Source organism: Scaptodrosophila lebanonensis, unplaced genomic scaffold (genome assembly GCF_003285725.1).
Source record: "Scaptodrosophila lebanonensis strain 11010-0011.00,11010-0021.00 unplaced genomic scaffold, SlebRS2 tig00000080-arrow-pilon, whole genome shotgun sequence".
NCBI classification, from domain to species: domain Eukaryota; kingdom Metazoa; phylum Arthropoda; class Insecta; order Diptera; family Drosophilidae; genus Scaptodrosophila; species Scaptodrosophila lebanonensis.
This window is the reverse complement of record NW_022060561.1, coordinates 630,310-655,801: the sequence shown is the minus strand read 5'-3', so window position 1 is coordinate 655,801 and position 25,492 is coordinate 630,310. Positions and strand designations below refer to the sequence as shown.

Sequence of the window (25,492 nt, the reverse complement as noted above, 5' to 3'; positions counted from 1 at the left end):
AAATTCCTAGCTAGACCGACTGCCATAACTTGGTCAGTAGGTTAGCACACACACACATGCACGTTTTGTCGGTCCCAATTGTTGGTCCATCGATCTGTCTAGCGTGCAAGTGTTTTTGTTTATTTTAACATTTCTATTTATTTAGGCATTCGTTTTCCAGCAGGTAGTTGAAAAGTGTAGCTTCTTATAAGATGTTGCTCTTATGAAAATCCGCATTCGCTTTAATTAAAAAGTTTTTCTTTTGTGGATTCCAAAAGCAGGCGTGTTGCTATAATTTGGTTAGTCGGACAGCTCCTGCTTCTTACTCAATAGTGCGATAAGTGTTGAAGACTGGAAAAGACGTTTTAGAAGTCAGAAATGTTGAGCAACTTGCGGATGAGATTTGTTGAGAATTGTTTCAAAAAGATTAGATTTTCAATTAGCAAATGACTTCAATTGCGCGGAATGATTAGCAATAGTGATTGGTAGATTTTGAAGATTCAACAATCGTAGGAAACTCCAGTACAGACTTAGAGCTAGCCAAGAAATGTGCAGCGAATATTATGAGTATATGGGAATATAGGAAAGTATTCTACTTCTGATGAGAGAGAAGAAAAGAAGTTGTAAATATACTTCTGAAGATTCAACAATCGTAGAAAATTTCAAAACCGATTTAGAGGTATCACAAAAATTAAGAGCGAATATAATGAATATATTGGAATATATGAAACAATTCTGCGTCTGATGAAAAGAAGTTTTAAATCTACTTCTGAAGATTCTGAATATTCAACAATCGTAATAAATTCAAATACCGATTTAGAGGTATTCAAAAAATTAACAGCGAATATTATGAATATATTGGAATACTTTCATATTCTACTTCTGATGAAAAGAAGTTTTAAATAAACTTGAAATAGCCAAGCATAGTGTTTCTATCTATTCGACGACTACTTACTAGGCCTTTGGAGCTATTCGGCATGTTCCCCATGCACTTATCCATACAATGTTAGTTGCTTCTTCTTTTTGCCACGCCCTCAAGCAGCCGAGCAGAGGCATGAAGCTATTTTGCATGACTATGTTCTATGCCAACTTCTTGGCAGATCTTTAGCGTTCATGTCTATTCCACGCTAAATTTATGTAAGTATCTTTACACGCTTGGTCGCTTCGTATGACCACGTAATTTGCTGTCCGACACGACCTCCCATTAAAATGTCTCTGTAGCGCAATTTTTTATGCGTTTTTAACAAGAAGCCCATTTTTTTGTATCTTCTCGATGTGAAAAATGCTACACAGCCACACATTTTATGCTGTTGATTAGTGCGAAAAGGCAATAAAATGCGGTTTAGTTTTACAACCGCGAAGCGAAAAAAAAATCAAAAAATAGTAAAATTGCTGCTCGTAAGTAAGTAGCAAATTATATGCAGCCGCAAGATGTGAATGCCCGTGTGGCTAAGGCACAGAATTTAATTACGTAGGGGAGCATAAAATTAAGCAACATCAGCAGCTATGAAAATCATAAACAAGCTGCAGCCACGAACTCATTAGCATATTTGTGTGCTGTGCCCAGAGTCGCAAATGCAACTAAAACAAAATATGTGCTAGGCACCAGAAATAAGCGACAATTGGACAGTTGTTGTCATTTTTTTGAAGAGGGCTGCCCTAAACGAGTTGGGGGAGCCATAACAATGCCCATGCTTGCCTAGCTTCACGCATTTACGAGTCTAGTATCCACTAGTGATGAGCAAGTGTTGTCATCGTGAGCGCCAACGAGATAAGTGTAAGATTTATAATACTTATAATTTTTAAAGCGCCTTAATATGGAATACTCTAGTCCGATAACAATAACTAATAACAAGAAAAGGAATCACTAGAAATCCCTAGAAATATAGTACCATACTGATGAAAATGGTATTATACTATAGACACATATATAGAACAGAAAAGTTTGTGTTAAAAGAACTGGAATGATGGATTACAGGTCCCACAATTTTGCGTTGACTAGAAATTAAGAATATTAATTAGCTTTGAAAAGACTATTAATATGTTTAATATTGTGTCCCTCAATATCTCTTTTCGTTGAATGAGTAAATATCGTATTGGCAATGGGATATAGAACCTGTTCTATTAAATGAAACTAGAAAAAAGGCCAGTCAAACAAAAGAGGCACTAGACTATATCCCTCAAATTGTGGTATGATTTTAAGCATTAAGCTCACACAATTCTATTTTATTATAAGCTATAACAATATTAATAGTATCTAAATAGGCTTTATGTTGACTTCTAATTTAATTCGCTAACAGCTTTTCAAAATAATAATTAAAATATAAAAATTGATTTATAGAATTAAAAATTGGTTCAACTACTTATATCCATATGCAACAATAATCATAAATACTTGTAGCATGAGTAATGAAGCCGGATGATCGTGATTTGTTAATCAGAACTTTTATCACGCGCCCATCCCCACTGTACACCCTCAGAAGAAGAACAACAACAACAGCAGCTTCTGATGCGTGCCTAGCTATGGCAGAGCTATATTGTTGGACGCCTCTGAAGCGTCACTATGAATCAATGGATACTATATTTCTCCATGCTGCAGTCAACAACGACCCGACCCTTTGACAACTATTTCTCTAGTTATTTTGTTGTTATTGTTGTTTATTTTTTCCGTGCTTCATTCGCTCGCTTGCCGCGGCATATCGGAAGTTGTTTTTGTTAATTTATGTGTTTTACAAATGAAATTATGTCCCTCAAACAGTTTCAACAGGAAATGCAATTAGTTCTTTCTCTTTTTGTTTTATTTTATAATTTATTTTCCTTTTTTCGTGGGGTCTGCAGCTTTCAACTCCGCTCGTATTCATAAATTGGCGGCATTTTGTTTATGTGGTTGTTGTGTGGTCTTTTCTGGGTGTGTGCCTGCCCATCTGTCTGTCTGTCTGTCTGTCTGTCCGTCCGCCTGTCTGGCACACATTCGATGCACATGTGTGTTGCATTTGTTGGGTGTTGTCTTTGGCTCTTAGGCCCTTAAATATTTTGATGGCATTCTTGACAAATTAGTTGAGAATTGACAACTTGGCATGCCACATGAATAAATAGAGAGATGCTTCAGTTATGACAATACCATATGTTTCGTTTAGAATTGTGGTTGACCCAGTAAGCTTTGAGTCTTCTAAATAGACATTTTAGTTGCGGCACTTAAATCAATAAATTTGTAAATTTAACTTTGGGTTAAATTTGAATTCAAAATTCCAGCCAAATTGAACTTTTAGAGAAAAGATTAATGACTGTGAAGAACAATTTAAAAGATCAATAGATCCCCATTTGGGCAGACATTTCAGAGCATTAGTTTGGGCTTTGATCCGCTGAAGGCTCTTAAGTTTTCGAAGCAATAAGAATCGATAATAATAATAATTGCCTTTTCTTTACTTGGTTTTTAATCTAATTTTTATAGTTCTAGTTCTTAACTTCCAATTGCATTTTTGATTATTGTTTATATATTATTGAGCTCTTTTGAAATTCTCCCATGGAAAATAAATTATTTGCATCAAAATGTGTTCTATGAAATAGCATTTAGGAATATAATTAGAGGATGTTGTTGTCCAAGGACTTGCAAAATAATCGGTTCACATATAAATGTGAATTTTTACCAATCTGTAGACTTGAATTTTATTATAAGATACAAATATATATATAGGTTCTGTCAAGTAGAAAACAAGCAATTTGCTATAGAGAGTAATAATTGGCTTTTAATTTTATTAAGCAGCTATTAAGTATATCTTATATTATAGGGGAAACAATCACAGATATAGTATATCGTTTACAACTTGCCACTCTTTTTGCTAGCTCTGCTCAGCGCTTTAGTTCAAAATTATATTTAATTATATCAGTTGAAATAAAATAAATGTAAATAAATTCCTCAACTTTTTGTTTATTTACTGCAATTAAATGAAGTTATAAAAATGAATTTCGAAAGCAATAAAAGTATATACGTGTCATTGAATATTTATGCGGCTTATAAATTTTCATTTACGGACATGATGACTTTTTATCCCATCAAACGTTTACATTTAAGTGGTCATAATTCAATGTTTTATTAAGCAATAATAAATTAATTAAAATCTTTACATATCATGTGCACGCTGAATAATTTCCTTATGCCAGACAGTACAAATACAAATGTTAACCATTTTAACAAACATTTTATGATTCTCCGCATTCTTGTTTGTGCGTTTGTCTTTCGAAAGTCAACGGTCTTTCGACGCGTTTAATGTTTTATTTAGTAATTTTGTATATACTTTTTATTTACTGCTAGCGTCGAATTTTATTAACTTAATGCCTGCCTACAACATACTGAACATTATGAAAAATGTGTTTGCAGCCTTGACCACCTGGTCGGGCCAACCTTCGCCAGCAATTGCAACGTCATTTGCAGCTATTAGCTAACAATTGCAAAGTTTATACAATAAACATTTTATTTATAGTCTCTTTGCCGCTCACATAACCAAAGCAAACCAAACATAACATAAGCGACTGACACGACGAGCCAAGCGATTCTATATAGAATTACGTGGCATGGCAGACAAAACAGCAGCAGCCGTCGCAGCATTTCGTAATCTCATTTTTTCTTCATTTTTTCTGTTTTTTTTTTCTTGTTGCGTCAAGACAATGACAAAGGCAGCTCCTAGGCAAGGGAGATGGGGCAGGGAGGGGAAGGAGGTAGATGAATGCAATTGGCTTGCGACAGAGGCAACCGCCAACGCCGCCAACTTTGCCGTCTTTATCAAATGTGGCCGAGTGTGTGTGTCTTTTGAGCATTTGCCTTTTGTTTAGTGTGTCAGTCTTAAAATAAGAGTATGTGCCTCCCACCGAATTGTTGTCATTGTTCCCGAGCACTTTAATTGCAAGTGTATTTGAGCCAACAAATATCTACGAGTATTTATCGAATTCTATGCCAAATTGTCGTGCGCATCAAACGTCGAACGCTGATGAGAAATACCTTCGACGAATATTGAATTGCAGAAGCTGGGATGCTATGGGAACAGCAATGTGTGGTTTATATATATATATATAAATATATATATATATATATAAATACAAAAGAAGTCAGCGATTTCGACCAAAGACATTTTGTTAACATTTGCGTGGTTATTTATTTATTAATTATGTTATCAACAAATATTATCGGTTGACATACCTAAACAAGTACGATAAGCTATAATTTCAACTTAAAAGATAAGAAAGCCTCAAAAATAATCTCTATTAAGGCCAGCAACAGGTTGGGGGAATTTTTATTTCCCATCTGGCCAGCCCCTTTTTATGCATCACCACAAACATCTGATAATACTTGGTGGTGTTTATATCAATAAAAATAAACGCTTTCTGATAATTAAGTATGATAATGAATCGTGTATTTCTTTAGTTCCTTCTCTGGGAATGCCAAATCTACAGCCCAGCCTCTACAGTTTCTCTCTCCAATAAAATAAAATGCAGAAAAGCTTTTAATTTGCCGAGAAGCAGCAGTCGATGAGCATAATCTGCTAAATAGACGATAGTTTTGACATTTTCCGCCTCAAATTATAATCTGGAAATTTGGAATATAATCATATTCAACTGGCAGTATGGTTACAACTTCACTGCATTCAATAGAATAATAAGAATAAGCCCTTTTTGTTTTTGGCCAAACTTTAATTTTTTACACCACGTTATTAATAAAACGAACGTTTTTTACAAAACTTTTTAAAATTTTTTTGTAAATATTTTTTTTTTAAGTTTTAAAATATATCGCAAAATAATTTTTTAAAATATTTTTGAAACATTTTTGAAATAATTTTTTAAAATAATATTTTATCTGTTTTTCATTAATATTTATAATTGTTTCAAAAATATTTCTAAAATAATTGTTTATCTTTGATTTATTTATTTAATTATTAAATTTTTTGGCAAATTGGTCTACAGCTTTGGCCATAACACGACAGTTTAAGATAATATTGTAAATATGTTTTGAATTTACAACAAAAATCAACTTCAAATTGACTGCAACAACCGATCTACATAGATATCCCGAGCTTGGTGAACTGAACATATGACTATTTTTAAAGAACTTCTATTATCATCCCACAATTCTGTAGCTTCTCAAGCGTTTCGTGTAATTTTCTTAAAGGTTCAAGCCTTGTATAGCTAGTATTTAGGTTCCATTTCAGTTAAATGCTCGTTGTCTGGAAGGCAGTAATTGTTGTTATTTGTCTAACCATTGCGCTTTGCTGTTGGATAATGTCATTTACTTGCGATTTACGACAGTTTAATGATAGACGCAACGTTCCAATACTTGCCTTTGTTGATATGTGTATATATTTATATACGTGTGTTTGTATGTGTGTGTGTGTGTGTGTGTGTGTGTGGGTGAGCGGCTGAGCAACAACCATGATGTACGTTTAGCATGTGATTTGATATTTGGCGTACATTCTTGTGCCCAGTGTTGCATGTAATTTGCTCGTAAAGCGTTGCACGTTAGCCTTTCCACATTATGTCAAGCACAACAGAGAGGGCGGCAACCCTGGTGGACAGCTTACAAAATGTCAACAACACCAACATTGCATATAGACATACATGTGTATGTGTGTGTGTGTGATTTTGTGTGACGTAACGCAGTTTGCTGAACTCAAAGCCAAATAAAAAATGCTTCACAAACTTTTTTCAGTTGGTTTCATTATTATTCATACGAGAAAAAACAGCGCACAGGTGCCGAGGACTGTTAGACACACTAAATAACAATTTACCAAATATGAGCAATGTTTTGTTTTGTTTTTGTTATCGCTTCGCCAACAATTCATTCGGTTAATGACTTTTTTGGACACTATTTTTTTGGAAGCAACGACAGCTGCTAGTGGAGATGAAACGAACTGATCGTGGTATTAATGAAAAGAGTGTTAAACGCAATGGGCATGGGAGCGTTGAAATTTCATTTAATATAAATATAATTTATTAAACAGATTCAATTAATATTGAATGTCTATTGTCTATTCGTGAAGCTAAATGCTTGTTATATATTTGCAGTTCTATTTGTTTTATTCACAAGAATTATAAGAACTATTGTTAACGATCGACTTGCCGCTGATCTGACTTTTATGGCTCTAGTTTAAAGAAATTTTTCAAGATTTTCTTTGTAAAAAAAACAAAAAATGTTTAATAGTAATTTTTGAAATAAAACACAGTTTGTTATCGATAAAATTATAATCATTTGATCAGCATATTCATAAGAAATGCAATCTGTAGATTTGATATTTGAAGTCCTAAGCAAAAGTCTTTTAGTCACTGAAATAGTGACTAACATTTAGAAGAGACTTTTAGAGAATTTACAAAAATATTAATGTCGCTTTTAATATTTATATGAACTAGAAATATCGCTAAGGAATCATATCGAATTAATCTTCAAATTATCATAATGTTGATATGTATTATAATAACAATAAAAATATATATCGGAAAAAAATTTAAGATTTTCAAACATATTGCACTGATATTAAAAACTACTGATCTGGCATTTTTATATGAACAATCTTTGTTTGCAGCCATCATCATATAATCACAATACTCGCCTTCAATATAATATTTTAATATTTAAAACAAAATCAATAGAACTTTTCGCTTTAAATGCTAAATTTGTTTTCGCAATCTGTTGAAATTGTAGCCATTGTACACGGACCTCTCACTTCTTTAAGCGTGCAAGCATAATTCAACAGGTTTTGCTTTAGTTTTCTGCATGGGACTTTAGTTCTAGGCGGACTACCGAAAGGGAAATGAACTCATTGAAATTCTTGACAAGTTGCGCGCGCGCTCATATTGGTTGAAATAACAAAAGAAACATAAGCATCAGAAAAAATACAACAGCAACAAAAAACAAAGTGGCAACAAAGAAAACATCGCTGTTTTTGAGCGGCCGTTTGTTTTGGACACGGACATGGGGCGTTGAGTTTCGAACTCAACATTCAGCCGATGGGCCACATGTGGTGCGTGATTCGTGCTGCGTGTTAAATAAGTGTATATACTTGTATATGTGTGTGTGAGCCTCACTCATGTGAAAGTGCAATGCTTGGTGTTGTTGTTGGTATGCTGACTAGGCGTTTTATGGTCTGGTGTTTTTCACGCGCCCTAGAAGGCATCAAAGAGCGGAAAACTCGTTAGCCGCAAACTTTGCAGATACGCTAATAAGCCAAGTTCATTTAGGCATATATGTACGTATATATTTTATTATTATAATTTAGCACAGTTGCGAGCCATAAACGTAAACAGCAAATGCGTTGGCGCCCAGTATACCGTACAAGTTTTAATTAGAAAAGGAAAAAAGAAAGAAAAAACTATGGCAGGCCAAAGTTTTGCACGCTGATGATAAAAGCAAAGCCGGCGCAAAAACTTTTCAAAGCCGCTCCATAGAGAGCTCCTCTACTACTATATACATAGGCGTTATTATGTACGGATATGTGGCTGACAAGTGTGGGGGGCTGGCCGGAGATAGTGGCAAATAGACGCATGAAACCAAATAATGCCAACAATGCACACGAGCGGGTTAATGCAACAAACAAAAAGCTTAAAAACTAAGCCCCGATGTCGCCGCTGCTGATGCAAGTGTTGAAAGCCATACAAAAGCTGCTAGCCGAGGGAGTTTCCATCCATGAAGTTGTGTAGGGCAAGCAACTAAACAATAAGCTGCCTCGGGAAGCGTGCACTCAGAGAAATACCGAGTATATATTTGGACTGCCTTCTTTTTGCATTAGAATAGTTAATGATAAGGCATTTCATGATAAATAAATTGGCAAAATTAACAATCCAGATGTTATAACAGTTTTGATAATGTAACTCTAGTTTCTATTAATTTTCAGTTCTAGTTTCTATTAAAAATCAATGGTTTCAAACGGAAAATGGTTGTCGAAATTCGAAGCAAGCTATCGAAGATGCATAACATTTTCTTTAGAATTTCTTAGCAAGTATATTTTCTTTATAATTATTTTAAACCACTATACTTTAGGGGTTAAAATGATCTATAGCCAACGAATTCATTTTATATTAATTTTGTCTAAATATTATTTAACAAGTTAACAGAACCGTTAGCAATAAGCCTGCCATTATATTTAAGACTTATTCTAAGCTGAAGACAACGTTTTCGTTAAGTACGAGTGAGATGACAACATTAAACAGCAAATACACCTCTTAAAAAATTTACACAAAGCTTGTAATAAGCAACAGCATTAACAAAAAATGATTATTTTATATTCTATAATAATGGATGATTCACATGGACAGTCTTTTTTTTTATCAAAATACATAAGTAAATGCTTGTTTGAATATATGAAGTAATATAATAAACTAATAATAAACTTATTAACAGATTTTTCTCATAACGCTTGAGTTTTATGCTTAAGACACATTCTGAACTGAACATCTTATAAAATTTGTAGGGATATCACCACAGTTTTTTGTTAAGTCGCATTGCATAGTATTGTAAGAAGACAGCCAATGCTCTTCTAAATAAAAATGTCTCAAAAGGTTGGTATTAAGCAGCAGCATTAATAAAAAATTATCATAAAAAGAAAAACCTCAGCTACCGTTACTTTAAATATTTGGAGTAGTATCCTTATGAACTATACTCATTAACAGACTTTTCTCCACGTGCTCGAGTTTATTTCCTAGCTGTGAACTCTTTTTGCATCCGTATAACGAGCTTCAGCACAGCTTGCATAAATCATTGCACTCTGCATTTCTATAGTACACTTTTTATACAACCATTTACATTTTTTGTTGTTGTTGTTTTTTTTTGTTTTTTTGTTGCTTATCAGGCTGAAAAGTTGATGGCTTTTGTGGCAGCCGCTGATTAGAGTTGCGTCTGGTCGCGCCGCCACAGAACTGGGTCACCAAGTTGTTGACACAAAGAAGCAGCAGCAGAAATATCTAAAGTCAATAGCTAAGTGCTGCTTATGACGCCGCTATGCTCGCACCCACAAATACTCAGATATTTCTATATACATAAGCACAGTAATTGATAATGTTTTGTCAATGGCTGCTTATGCAAGGCTTTTTAATGCTTTGGCTTTGTGTTGAAATTCTGTTTTTATCAGTTCCGTTTCTTTTTTTATAGTTATACGTACTTTGGTCTAAAGTAGTTTGAAATTATGTTAAATTGTTGATTCAACTTTACACATAAAAGTTAACAAAGATGTCAAAAACATTAAAACTTCAGCTATTGATAGCCAGACAAAATATAAGATATTGTTTAACATTTATTTGCTGTATTGATTATTGAAGAAGTTAAATATATGAACAAAATTTATGATATATAATAAAATAAATCTATAATAAAATAAATATATTATATAACTAAAATCAATTTGATCTGCTTGAATGTGTGCTTATAGTTTGCAACTTAATGAAGTCTAACATAAGTCTAAGTCTAAGACATAGTACCCCTTTCCCTATTAAATTAATTTAATATTTAACTTAACAGAATACATTTGATTAATTTTAGTAACCAACTTAATAGTTTCTCAGTCAAATTTATTAATTCAATTTTTGTATTTATTTATAACAACTAGCCCAGAGCTAAAACTTTAAGCTAACATAGAGAAACTAAAGCATTTATATTAGAGTCGTCTTAAGCTATGTTATATGAGTTTAGCATTATATTCTTTATATTTTATAATATTCTGTTATGTATATGCCTATCATTAATCAATCAATCTCTTAGCAAAATAAAACCATACAACTTTTTACGCAATGGCATCTCTAAAATCTTGTTCCACTCTTCAAATTTTTAAAAATTTGTTGTTAAAAATCTTATAGTTTTTGATATCTGATTTACACTTGTATATGAAAAGCAGAATAGACATAGGAAACATTCTAAGGGAGGAACCCATATCAGACACAAGTCTAGGGGCATGAAAACGCGTTATTTGAAACTATTATCAGCAATACTTTGCAGCTTCAGGCGTAATACTTGTAGTATGCTGTGTGAACACATCATTTAATCAACAAAAATTTAAAAAAAAAATCAATAACCCACTCAGACAGGCATGCAAATTTAATAAATTGTTTTTTTATGTTTTGTTCTTTTTTTTAATTTAAAGACAACTTCAACTCACCTTTTGACAGAAATTTTTCATGCGCAATTTCTTAAAGAGCTGCTGCAAAGAAACAAGAAACAAAGAATTGTATTATTATAATAATTAAATTAATAATTAATTATGGTTAACTAATATAAATGCGTATTATTAAATGCAATAGAAGCTAGAATCAGAAACTAAACAGCCCCTTGAATTAACGCACAGCAACTATTAAAATTAATCAATGTCATAAAACGACAGCAGAAACCATTACAGCTCATTAGCATGTACAAGTTGCTATAAAATACAGTCTACCTGCAGCAAAGAACTGCCACTAATAACAACAACAATAACAACAACGACGACGACGGCAATAAAGGCAACAACCAGAGCAACCGCCAACGCCTGCCTCGTTGGAAACTTGTCAACTGTAACGCAGACAATAAACAATATGCATAAATTAATAATAAGCAAAAAGAAATACTACTACTCGCACATAACAACATTTTCTGATATCAACAGAGACAAATAATCAGGCAAATAAACGATGACGACCATGTAATGAATACACTAACAACAAAAACCAAGAACTAACGTTGCATGAAAGTCAGGGTTAGTCGAGGGTGTGCGCACATACAAGTATGCGTGGCGCATTGATCGCTGCCTAGCATATGTGTGTATATACAAGTAGTATGTATGTAGGTATACATAGGCCTTTGAGGGGGTCTGCAGTAAGGGGAAGTCCGGCTAGCAACATTGTCCGCAGCAGCAGCAGCAGCACGCAGCTAATTTCATGCTCAGTTGCGCAGTATCTTTTATAATTGATAGACCGTGGGTATCTGTGTGTGTGCATATCTGTGTGTGTGTGTGTGTGTGTGTGAATAGACTCCACTCATATGCATAAGAAGTCAGGTAACTGGAGAACAAAGTTACCACACAAAGTAAATGATAACTTGCAATTACAGGACTGACTTGTCATTATCGTTTACATGCCTACTCGTATGGTGCTTGAAATGAAAGGCAACTGGAAAAGTTGCTAGGAAGAGCCAGCGATACGTAATATCAATAGAAAGTCATAATTTATTTATTTAATTCTGACAAAGAACTGTCAATTTAAAAATAACTCTCCATTGGATCTTGGAAATTCATGGAAAACGTAAATGTTAAAATGTTAACAGAACTTAAAATTTAAACTCCATCCACATAGAAAAACAACAAATATACATTTAATTTACACAATTTTTATAGCTCATATACAAAAATTTTATTGCTCTTCTCGTTGTAAATATTTGTGACACAAAAGAGTTTTCTAATCTCGACTAATATATCCATAAATTTTCCAAAATGTGTAGCACCTCGCAGCCTAAATAAGACATTTATGTTTTTATGATGCCCTTACATTAAATCGAAATAAGCTTCTTATCACTTAAGCTCTGGTCTACTTGTACAAAAATTCTAAATAAATCTACGCTTTTATTTCTTTTGAAAGAAATATGCCCTACAAATATAATTAACAAAATTTCTTCATCTCTAAAGACTAACAATTAAGTCAATAGGCAATCCACTCGAAATGTTGGTGCACGGCAAACTTTTTACGGCTTTTTTACTATTGCAAGACAGTTCCACAGTGTTATGTATTAATCATATCTAGTTTGAAGTTAGTAAGTAGCTGCTCCATCTATTCAAAATTTCGTAAATATTGTCATCACTCTTTCCATCGCCATCTCCACTATCACCAACGCTGTCGTTGTTGTTGTTGTTGTCGTTCATTGCTCCGTTGGCCCTGGCTTGTCGTAACTAACTGACGACACGCACTCTGTGTGTTTATTTAATAAATAAAAATTTGCATAAATTTGCCAAAGCGCGCAGCACACCGAGTTCCCGACAACCCCCACTATAGCTAGCCCCCCATTGACGTAGTCAAGTTTTTGGCGTTGACGCGCAAAAAGCAAGCAAATTTATTTCGCAAAAAAGGATTAGATGGGAATAAATCAGCGCAAAAAATTGCATAAAAATGCGGCACAGAAAATCAGGCATAAGCACGGCATATAATGTCGTACTATAATGACGATATAATGTTATCGGTGTTGTAGTAATCATGCAAATAGCAAATTCTTCTGTTTACTTATGCATGAAGCTCTTGTGCTCTTTCATGCTGATTGCCCTTTGTGGGAAGAGTTGGGAGCACGAATGATTAATTGGTGTGAGTATGTCTGACTGGGCTGATTTATTTAAGAGTTCAAGGAGAAACGCACGGTTACCATAATGGCCAATGGCCAATCAAGTTTGCAAAATTGAATTGCAATTACAAAGAATACAAAAAGTATACCAACATCTTACTATAACTGCTCGAAAGAATCAAAGCATGCATACTGTCTATAAGCTTTATAATTTGAAATCAAGGAACTGACCTATGTATCTTGTCTTTCTACAAGTATACAAGTATACATTGTATTCTTTTATATTGCTTTAAATCTAGAGGTCGACTCGCGCGATATTTATTTATTCACAGTACTACTTAGAAAATTGTTTATTTTTATTTTGATTTTAAAAATGCATTGCTATTTTGTTTATTTAAAAGCTATTGTGCTTTATTTATGTGAAACAAAAGGAATATTTTTTAAATCCTTAAATAATGTTTATATTATGTGTATCATAAATACATAAAAACGTAATATACTGTAATAAATTAAATTATAAACATTATTTTGTTTTTTTTTCTATTTGGACTTGCGAACTTTAAGTTAAACTAATATTTAAAATAAAAACAAAAATTAATTATTGTGCTTTTCTGTTTTATTATTTTATTTAAAAATTCTGCACACAAAATTTTAGCTAGAAATTCCAAGAAAATAAAGACATTATTTTCTTTTTTTATTTATATTTTTTTTATTTTCTATTTCTATTTGGATTTCACAACCTTAAGCTAAACTATATTTTAAAATAATTAAACTAAATATTTATGTTCCGAAATTGCTTTTCTGCTTGTTGTTTTATTTTTTTTTAAATATCTCTACACAAAAATCAAGCTAGAAATTTATTAAGCTCCAGCAAAATAAAAGGATTGACTTGACAGTCTGAAATTCCTATCTGCTTACGTGAATTACTGCAGCACGATTCTATTGTTATTCTCAGTATGTAGCACACCATTTATATAATTCAAGTTGTCTCTCTGTTTGGCTTGTAATTCAATACTTCTATTTTATTGCATAAAAAGTGGCTAAGCAACGGCATCTTCTATTTAAGTTACACAACGCAGACTAGACTGGCAGTCCAAACATGGGCCACGACCCACAACGACACAACAGCTTACATGACAGACATACCAGTTGCTATAAGTTGTTATTGTTGTTGTTGTTGTTGTTGTTATCAAAAATGTATTATCATGTTAAAGTTTTGCGCAGCAATGCCAAAAAAATATATATAAAATAAAAGCCAAAGTGCAGTAACAACAAAAGAGAAGCGAAAAATGCGACTACTGTGCAGCTGGCGAGCAATTTGTTCTACTTGATAATTTATTTGAATATTTGGCATAGTTATTACAACAAAAGCCACAACAACAACAACAAGTTGCACAAAGCAACAAAGACACAGCAGCACAACAACATTCTCTACACATTTTGCATTTAATGTTAGAGCAGCCACAACAACTACGATTATAGCCGTAAGTCTGCGAAACTGGTCAAGAGCTGGGCGCGTGGTTTTTCATGTTGTCAGAGTTGTCAAGTCGCCGTCACATGGAAGTCACTTCCAGCACTTTTGTCGCTGACATTGAGCGCACATAATCACCTGAGCAGAGCTGAGCTGACAGATCTGCGATCTACGTGTATGTGTGTGTGTGTGTGTGGAAAACTGCAGCAGCTCTGGCCCATGAAAAATGATTGGCTCTAATTGGGGAGGGGGGTTGGCATAAAACGAAAATGTGCAGCCTGTTTCAGATTTAAATATCGTTGTATGATAAATGATATGCTTGGCATTAGAACATCAACGCACACTTAAAGCCAATTAACTTTTTTTTCTTCTTCTAAACGAAAGCAATCGAACAAGGCAGATCACAACAGGCCTAGCGCACACACAATGGACCTGAATAAGAGCCAGACATGATGGACTCCTAGATTCGAACACCGCTCAACAAAATATTTGTTCACAGTGCGTTTTCTAATTCTAAAATCTAAATCGTTTTATGTAATTAAATGTGTGGTTTCCATAAATAAAGGTTGATTATTATTGGTATTTATATTATTACTTTTTAGAAAAATATGTTACGTCCCAAAAAAATTATTTATTTTTAAACATGCTAAACGTAAACAATAATGTTGTTCAGGAAATTTTTAGACATCTATAGAATCTGTGGAGTTTTGCAGTTACATAAGTCGCCAGTTGTTTGGAGAGTCTTTGTTGGCTTCAGGCAGAACGATTGATTTCATCTACGACTAAAATAATTTAATATGAAATTACCAAATGAATGTTATTCTACTAAATTTTATGTAGTATGAACATACTAGAAATTCCCACATAGCTTAAAACGTATACTCTATAAAGTCTGCAAAATACATTTAAAGTCGGCCTTTTCTGTTTTCTTTTTCTTTTTAGAAATGTTTGTCTTCAATTAAGAATTTTGCAATTCATCAAATTCAACATAACTAATAATACTATTACATTTCTTTTAAGGTATAATCTTCAATTGGATTAGTAAGCAGCATTTTCAAAACTGAAACCCAGAAGCAGTAGTTATTCTTCTTTATTTATATTTCCCAAGTGGGCCTTATAACTGTAAGTACATATATATTTATTTTATCTTAGTTATTTATTTCGTCACTAAAAATATTAATATGGACTGATCCACAACCGATCCTTTAAAATATTTCTCCAATAAAATATATTCTTAATAAAAAGAAATCTCTCTAAAAAGCTAGATTTCTATTAGTTCTGGGCTAATTTTATAAAGTGTCGGGCGTATTCTGGGACTTTATCTGTCGAAGACACAAGTATTTGGCTTTAACTTTAAAGCTCTGAACAAATTCTACACTTATTTTACAAAAACAAAAAATTGCATTAAAAACTTTGCCAACCAGTGTAATTGAAGGCATTGTTCGCCTCTGGCGCTATACAAGAAACAGGGTATTTGCTTCAGACGGGTCTTTGTAAGCGTCTCGTATCTAAACGCGCATAAATTTCTATGCTTTGCGTGATTTACACACACACACATAGTATACAAAGAGTATACAAGAGTATACAAAAAGTTAACTCCACTGTATCAAACAGTAGCGGCATTCATTAATCAAAAGGCACGACATGGCTTTTATATATTAGCCACATTTATGCCGTCCATATTAGTTACACTTTTGACGGGCAGCAGCCACTCGGGCTCAACTCTTTTAAGCTCAGTTCGTTGATGGCCCAGGGCGTTGTTGCTGAGCTGAGTTATAGGAAGAAGTTAAGCACATTTGTTTGCCGCGTAATGTGTTACATGAACTGGGGCCATAAACCTGGGTTGGGTCAAGGCAAGTCGCAATTGAAGCGATTTGCCTAACTTGGCAAAGGTGTATTATTTTAGAGCTTAATGAAGGCTCACATAGAAATTGGTACCTTAACTTCAAGTAGAACAGAACAGGCCAACACCTTAATTGACTTTTTTAAAATGTTATTCAAAATTCATAAAAATCTTTGGCAAAACTAAAAAAAAAATCATCGAAATTGTGTTAAAAGGCGTTAGCTTTCATATTTCATTTTATAAAATGTTGGTTTAAAATTTTAATAAATTTGAAAGCAAATTCTTATGTCATCGATCAATACCTAATCGCATGGTTTTTAAATAATGTCACAAATTCAACGATAAAGAATACAATATGCTTAGCTTTAAAGTTCAAATATAACTTTTGATGAATAACTTGGTGGCCGTATAGGTTTTTAAACAAATGTTGGCTGAAGGCATTTAAAGTTATCTTCGTGGAAACTTAAAGTCTGTATTGAATGTGTTTTAGCTTTAAATAACGAAAAATTAACTCAGTATAAGTATTTAGTTTTAATACTTAAACTTAAATATAGGTATATTATTAATATATTTATATGTATTTATTTATATTTTATTAAAAGTTATATAATGTAAGGCCACAGTTATAAGCTTTTTCCACTGTTCGTATGTAGATTTTACATCCTATGGTAGTTATTTTTAAAAAAATAAATAAATATTACAACTTATACCCAATTCTACATATATTCAATTTAATTTTAAATGAATTATTATCTCTATTTAGAGAAGGCACTATTAACCAACCAAGAGCTACCTTTTCAAGCCATTATACATATTTTAGTCGCAACACTTTTCCATATTTGTTTTGTTGTGTTGGCTTTTTGGACACACCACTACCACTTTTTATATAAATAATATGTCTAATGTTGATTCATTCATTGACTATTCACGCCTATATGCATCTGTCCATACTGGACTGTGATGTTAAATGGAAATGACAAAATCAGTGGCTGATCGGGCTATCAGCCATTTGATTTCCTGGCCATGAGTGTTGCATTTTAAATAGCCGAGACTAAATAAAATACCAATGTACATATATATATGTATGTATAAGTATATGCATTTGCATATTCAAATGCTCATTAGCTTTGCGTCACAATTGAATACAATCTGCTTTAGATTTGTGGTACTCTATCATTGTCAGCCACAATGTAGCCCACAATGGCATTAAAGTGCAACCGAAAATGCAAATGTTTGTTGTTTTGTTATTGTTGTTGTAGTTGTAGTTACAGTTGCTTAATATGCCAAGCATGCGCTGCAGCCATATTTGAGATTGCTCATACGTCATGTGTGCGCCTGTCTCTGCCTGACAAAGGCAACAAAAGAATTGAGTTATGACACTACTTCTACCTACATACCTAGCAACAACAACTGCACTTGTGCACCAACCTGCTTGTCGAGTAAATAGAGTGCTTGTGTGATAAATCTTGGTCAAAAATAGTGCTCCAGTAACTGGCGGAAGTTGTGAATAGAGTTTGAATGTTGTTTGAGGTGCGGTCCAATCGCCCCTGACTGCACACTTTCAACTGGATATCTTGATCTACACTCGCCAGCAATTTGTGCCTGAAATGAAGCAGCTGCCAATGCAATTGAAGTGCTGCCACACATAACAAATAGTACGAGTACTATACCTATACATAGTATATAACTCTGGCGCTTTGTAGCTCGCCGACCAGCCCAACTGGCCACAAAACAACATGCGAATAGTAAACAAATACAAACAGAAAAAACAAAATATAAGAGACAAACACAAACAGCTGACTTATTAAATATTTAATTATCGCATGTTTGCTTGTGTGTTTAAAAATTATTCTTGTGTTCTTTTAACGTGTTTTTTATGACTGCCTGTGCAATAACCTTGCCAACTGCTTAAAGCCAACTTCAGCTCGAACTGACTCGACATAGGTATGCACAAAAAACTGATACACGCGGCATCTAAGATAAGCTGAAATGTACTTTTTGATGCTCTTTTTTTCTCTCATCTCTGGTTTTTATTTTGTTTTGCTAATCTTGAACAAAGCGACGAGCATAAAAACACAGTTACCGCTCATTGTTTGCATTTCTCTACACTTTATTTCAATGTGATTTATTTCGCAACTATGTTTGTTTGATGAGCACTTCCTATACACATACACACACACATACTCTCACACACACACGTACACCGGCAAGGTTAACTTTCTCATTTAACAAACAGCTAATATTTCAAGTGTATTGCTTCGTTTCCTTTTACAGTTTTGTAATACAATTATTTGAAATCGATTTCGTTTTACAACTTTTTACACAACAACTATGTATGTACAAGGCTGTGAGTCTTTTGTTTAAAGCTTTTATCATCGCCTCGGACTCCGATTCGAATGAACTCGAATCGCCTGAAATTTGCCAGACAAGGTCAATGTTCTGCCATTTCATGAACGAGTATAAGCAAGCATTTCAATAATAATACTGATAATATTATGATTAAGAACAAATACCCAAAGTTAAAAGGTAACAAAGAGGTGCCTTCTAATCGTTCAAACAATAAAAATAACAGAAGTAGAATGAGTTGAAATTCTGCAAACATATGTATATCAAGACTCTGTGTTTAAACATTTAAAAATTGGTATTTAAAAAACCATGAAAATGATTTAATAGTTGAATATTAATTAATTAATAGCAATTTGCGAATTAAATTTGTCAATTTGCCTCCTTAAAAGCATTTTAACATCCATAAAGGTTCAAAACAGATGCAGATTTTAGCTTATTTTATTTATTGATGGCTAAAACAAGAGCTGTTATCTAATAAATGTTTTAAAAGCTTTAAAAAAATATAAACTCTTTCCAGATCAGATCACTTCGCCTCCTTTAAAACCTTTTAACATCCATAAAGACTCGATTCAGATGCACCTATTGACTTTGTTTTCTTTTTTAAATAAAGCTACAGCTATTATCTAATAAATGTTTTAATAGTAAGAATGCAGCGCGATATAAATATAAGCTATTTCCAGATCAGATCACTTCGCCTCCTTTAAAGTCTTTTAACATTCATCAAGATTCGATTCAGATATAGGTGCTGTCTAATAAACAGCCACCATTTTCATTTGTTTAAATTAATAAAAAACGGAAAATATACCAAGAAGTATGAATTGAAGCTGATCTTAGTTCCAATAATTTCCCACTGATTTGGGCTTGAACGCTTAAGTAATTCTATTTTTGAATTTTATTTATATTTTAGAGACACTCTTTTCTTTCTTTTCTAAGTGCTGAGTGATAACCTACCCAGACAGGATATAGCCTACACATTCAAATTCTTCCTGCTTAAAACATATGCATAAAAAAGAAAGCAGCTTTATTGTTTTGCTCTGAAGGTCCCAAAGCATTCTACTCAATGACTGCACTTGAAATGTATAATTATATTACGATAATAATATTGTTTGAAAATTCCACAACGCCACAAAAAAAATATCAAATTCGTCATAAACGAAACAAATTCAACGGCACCGAGCTTATCAGGGAATTCTACGAGCTCAGTTAGCTGTCGATTTACATTGGAATTCGCGCTTCAGATATCAACAAAGTCATAGAAAATAAACAATAACTGAAATTATAATAAACGGAAATATGTGGACAGTCCACCTCCATTTGGCGCGACATTGCCGCAGTTATCAATTTTTATCATTATGGGCAGCAACTTATGGCTGCACTAATTGCGCGGCAAATCATACAAATGCGTATTTAATTCAATATTCTAGAATTCGCATACATTAATTCTTTCTAAATCTCCACAACGTCTTCATAAATTCACATTTAAATGTATATTTGAATCTACGTTTGCATTTATATTATGCATTTGCCTTGCGAATTCAGTTGATATTTGAATTCAGGTTCTGTGCCATTTCTGCAGCTGTTCAGTTTCATTATTATTATTTTTTATTATTGCACATTTTTTAACGCATGAAAAGCTGCAAGCACTTTGTATAATCGTTGAACGTTAAGCTGGAAATGTGAAAATGCGCAAATGTAGTGGAAATTTCAATCTTACAATTTGTTGAGGACACTTGCGCTCTGACCTTCCATTTAACTTGCATGTTACTTGGAAAGCAATGATATTATTAAATATTTTGCAACTCAGGAAATATTCCACAAATATTGTGACATTGTTCAAAGCATTTACAATTTATAAAATGTTAGCAAATGTTGCATTAAATGTACTTTTGATCGATCTTGGGACTCCACTTTTTCTATACATATTCGCATCTCTTCAAATTTGATTTTTTTTTATTTATTTATATAAAGTTTAAAAGCAATTAAAACTGCAGAATAGCTTTAATGATTTAAGCTATAGACAGATAATGAGACATAAATATTTACAGAGATGTATGGAGCTATATTGAAAATATAAATTAGGAGTAAGATTGTCTTTGGTGGGAGTAAAGATGGGTGGATTGGTCCAGAGTTATAAAATATTTCTACGCATGACTGCTGAAAAATGTGTATTTCAGAACTCGGGGCGTTGTTTCTAATATCGATTCTAAAATGTGCTTATGCGAGTTTTGAAAAATCGTGTCTATTTAGTTGTAGATCTTGCTGAAACATACCATTCTCACAGTTGATAGTTCTGCGTATTTTTAGGGTACTAAATAGTGCATATATATACAAAAGAATGGGATAGTAAGGATCTAATTATGAACAATTTTGCGAACTTGAAATGAAATACCATTCAAGCAGCTTATATAAGATATTCGAAGGTATCAATACTACACCTTTAATATTCTATTGGACTCAATACTATTTTACGTAGCATCTATAGAAATAATTATATTATTTTGTTTAAAAGCTGTGTTTCCTAGTTATCTTTCCATTTCTTATACCCTTATTTGTATACAGACATACGAGTGTCTGTCAATCCAATCCGACAATAAAGTCGGGCCATGCTGGACCAAATCAGCTTCAATTAAATTTATGAAATATTACTAGAACATACTTATAGTTTCTTTTAAGCAGTAAATGATTTTTTTCACATTCTCAAGCCATCATATTTCAATAGAAAAACGATTACAAACTTACCTCCAATAGCCTTAACTTTGAAACAATTATTCAGGTAATGTTTCGATGTAAAAACTCTGAAAGAAAAAAAAGAAAAAAGATATTTTAGTGGAGAACTAATCAATCAAAGCTTTTTAAATGAATTTCAAGTTAGTTTTTCTTTCCCATTTCCAATTCGTAAACACACGCGTCAATCCTGACACAAAGTTGAGCAACTCTCTTATTATACTTGTAGGTCTGCACCCAAACCCAAATATTTCAAAATTAAATGCTGGTGACCCATTTCCGCATACCAAAATGTATTATCATAATACAGAAATGCATTTGTTTTGGCTGTCGAAACAACAAATTCCATAGAAGGTACACAGCATGTGCGTTTGCGCAATCATGATTGGGCAGTGCCATAAACTCAAACAGAAAAGGCAAAAGAAAAACAATAAATACCTACAAATATTTATAAAAACAACAACAACAATAGTCTACTATTCACACGTTTAGCGGCCTGTTTATGAATACTCTGACCTTATCAGGCAAAACTGACAAATTGTGCTTCACAGAGAGATTTATTTGAGTGTATATGAATGTATAGAGTATTTATGATGATTAGGTACCAAAACAAACAAACGTTTAACTGATAAAGACTGATGAATGAATCATTTCAGACCAGGAAAGTAGGGCAGGCCACATTTTGAATGCACTATGCATGCGGCTTTATATAAATATCGGACAAATTGAGACAATTTGATGGATGGGCTGGCTGCACATATAATGCACAAAATTGAACCAGTCTTGATTTACCAATTGACATACATTTGAGTTGAAATTAAGCAATATTTCAATATGTATTTGAATTAAAGCCTCCTTACCATATACAAATATTGTTTAAAAATAAAAAAAAGAACTTTCAAAATGGATATTCGTTTAATTTCGATGTATAGCGAATTATTCTTTTCCTGCTACTTTTATTAATACGTTTCTGAATTCAGTATAAAAGTTTGAAGTTATCACAAATAGGATAGTTCGACATCAGTGTGATAACAACAATTAATAACAATCGTTATTTTAAATTCTAAATAACATCTCTCAAAATTCGATTTAGTTCCGTTTTAAAACAATTCCTTGTTGTCATTAAAGGAGGGATCTTTTGGGTGCAGTTATTACACAAGTTCCGTATTGTAATTCACTTGTATTAGCTATACTTTGAAAATCTAAGCCGTAAGACCATGTCTGATTTGAAACAACTATTATCAACGTCCAACGAAAATCATATTTAAGTCCAATACGTACGAAATATCATTTAGTCGTTCTGCTGCTCTTAAATATGAAATTCTTCTTCGGTCACGCTGTGAGTAAATCCAGTAAAAGCTGTTGAAGTTATTATTAATTCTCCAAAATTATAAACTTGCAGGTTATGTTTGCTGTCGCAATATTAATGATAAAATACCAAAGGTCGAAAAGTGCATCTTAGATGTAAAATGCATCATACTATGAGCAGATAATGTAATTGTAAATAAAAGAACAATTGGCAATTACTAACTATTAGATTTTCTCGTTATTATACCATCAATATGACAAGAGGACTGCATATAGTTATGTCCGTCTGTCCGTCCGTGTTTACGCAAAGATCTCAGAAAGTATACGAGCTGCAATAACAAGACTTGGTATTTAGATTCTTCCTAAGCCTGAGAAAGGACAAGGTTTTTGGATATTATTAATATTATTTAATTAGCTTAATTTTTAAAAATGAGCTGAAAAATTAAAAAAAAAAACATTTAACGCTAGTTTTGCATTCTTCTTCTTTTAATACGCACATTGGCTAAAAATAATAAAACCCTTGAGAATATTGGCACATTTCTAGATGCAGTACGATCAAATTTATATTAAACAAGATAGAACTCTACAGTCGAGCAAGCCCGACAGTAAAATAGCCTGTACTCTCCACAAAAAGAAAAAATTAAAAAAAAAAAAAATTAAATTATTAAAAAAAATGAATGAATTAATTAATTAAAATAATTAATTAAATTAAATTAGAATACATGTTCATGTTCAGTTTAAACAGCATACATTTACATCACGTACCTATGCGTGTTTATATGCGTGTATGTATGCAGCACAAAGTTGAACAAAAGCAGCAACAACAACAACAGCTGCGGGCAGCGCTGCCGACAGAGCTGCAGGCAGCGCATGAGCAGCGCATGAGCAGCGATTTTACTTATGGCTATAACTTTCTTCAGAATTGACCTATCATGATGAAATTTGGCACACGGACACATTAGTACTAACTGGATGTACCTACCAAAATTAATTTTAAAATTCCGAGAATTACGGAAGTTATAAGAAAAAATACGAATTGCGGGGGAGTGGGGGGTGTATCAGAAAAAATAAACAAACTCGTTCTGCCTAGGGCTTATAGGAACCTTGATACCAATTTTGGTTATCCTAGCTCTTGTACTTACTGAGATCCTTGCGCTCATACAGACAGACGGACAGACGGACAGACGGTCAGACGGACAGACGGACATGGCTATATCGACTCGTCTTCTCATCCTGATCAAGAATATATATACTTTGTGGGATCTGCCACGCCTCCTTCTGTGTGTTACATACATGCGCACAAAACTAGTATAGCCTTTCACCCTTTGGGTACAGGCTATAAAAATTATATTCGGTTCAATTCCGTTTTAGTGGGTTTCTTTTGGATGCAGTTGTAATACAAGTTACGTATTGTAATCTTTTATTTATGCTTTGGAAATTTAAACCGTAAGACCATGACGGATTTGAAACACCTTTTATCAACGCCTAACAAAAACGATACGCCGATAGGAATCTCATATATTTAGTTGTCCTCCTGTTCTTAAACATGAAGTTTCTTTGCCACGATGTGAGTAACTCCAGTACAAGATGTTGGAATTGATGTTAAATTTTAAAAAACTTCAAACTTTCAGATACTGTTTGTTGTGATAGTACTTTTAATGATAAAACTCCCGCCCAACTCTGATAAATTAGGGGAAATATAAAATGTGCTTACAGCAATGCATCCTACTATAAGCAGATAATAACCTTGTAAATAAAAAACAGAATTGGGAATTAAGAACCATGAGTTTTTGAATCTATTGCGTATTATTTGTTTCGAAATATTTGCATGATATTTATTTTATTCCTATAGCCATGAAGGATATTTATACATTTCTGAATGCAATATGATAATAGGGTAAATAATAGTAAATTTGATATATTTAAAAAAAGCTGTGTCGCTATATTCCCATGTGAATTAATAGGCTTAACGTAACTCTTCAAACTTTAATTACACATTTGATCTACGTTTAATTCAGATTCTTACTCAACATAATTATTTTAATTTCGATTGTAATCGCCAAAGAGAATGGTAAATGAGAATGCCATTAAATAAAATTATAAAATTCATAATAAATCGTCATTGACACCAAATAAGACACTACTTGTATTTTCTATCACGTTAGCTAGCAACAATAGCATCAATAATGCTAATCCAACAGAAGTCAAATAAAGCTATTTGCCAAGGCTTCATAACTTTGACTTAACTACATAACAAAAAAATGTAATTCACATTTAAAATGTTATATTTAGAAATTATTAATTAAAACTACTGGTCTGGTTTATAATTCCAAATAAAAACAAAGCACACACTTTTGTCATACTTCTGAAGCTTTTCTGCAAACGAATGCAAAGGACGAATGTAAAAAAAGAGCATCATGTTAAAGGTAAATAAAGACACCCCGCGACTAGTCGGACTTAGTTCGACGAGCCAAACCTATATAGTCTTCAGTGTGCCACTGAAACCTAGAAACTCTTTAACTTTTCAACTATATTTTGATATTTACTTTAA

The 25,492-nt window shown here is 33.0% G+C and overlaps 1 protein-coding gene across 2 annotated transcripts in view; it reads right to left on the bottom strand.

Moving 5' to 3' along the window:
- Positions 1–25,492, bottom strand: part of LOC115625920 (dual specificity tyrosine-phosphorylation-regulated kinase 2) — a 97,649-nt gene that overhangs the window by 47,381 nt on the left and 24,776 nt on the right. Inside the window, exons 3-4 of one of the 2 annotated variants that reach the window (XM_030521154.1) lie at positions 21,649–21,704; positions 11,109–11,150 (exon numbers count right to left, since the gene is read on the bottom strand). The gene's annotated coding sequence lies outside the window, so the exon portion shown is untranslated. Of the gene's footprint in view, positions 1–11,108; positions 11,151–21,648; positions 21,705–25,492 lie in introns of those variants that run through there. The other variant, XM_030521155.1, reaches the window with a different exon arrangement.